Below are 340 nucleotides of genomic sequence, written 5' to 3'. Positions count from 1 at the left end.
GTCACTCTAGAGGATCCCCGAACCGGTACTGGCATCGGCACCGTTAACAACCGTATTAAACCGGTTTGCTGACTTTGGACTTTACGACCCATGGGCCATGTCCCTTTAAAACAGTGAAAATCACAAAATCGACATGTCCTAGTCATTAACCGTTAGCGCTAACGGTCGGTCGGTCATTGAAGTGCTGCTTGTTTATTTCCTAGGGTTGTCAGGACGCGTCTTGCGTCTTGGCATCTTTCAAAGGTTGATCCGTCGTCGCAAGAGTCTCCTAATCGGAAAAGAGAGAGGGGAAGACAGAGGGATAAGCGTATGCGAAAGGAGATGCGCGCGGCGTCTGGCG

This window comes from Volvox carteri, assembly GCF_000143455.1.
Source record: "Volvox carteri f. nagariensis unplaced genomic scaffold VOLCAscaffold_78, whole genome shotgun sequence".
NCBI classification, from domain to species: Eukaryota; Viridiplantae; Chlorophyta; class Chlorophyceae; order Chlamydomonadales; family Volvocaceae; genus Volvox; species Volvox carteri.
The sequence above is the reverse complement of the archived record's forward strand: the minus strand, read 5'-3'. Positions refer to the sequence as shown.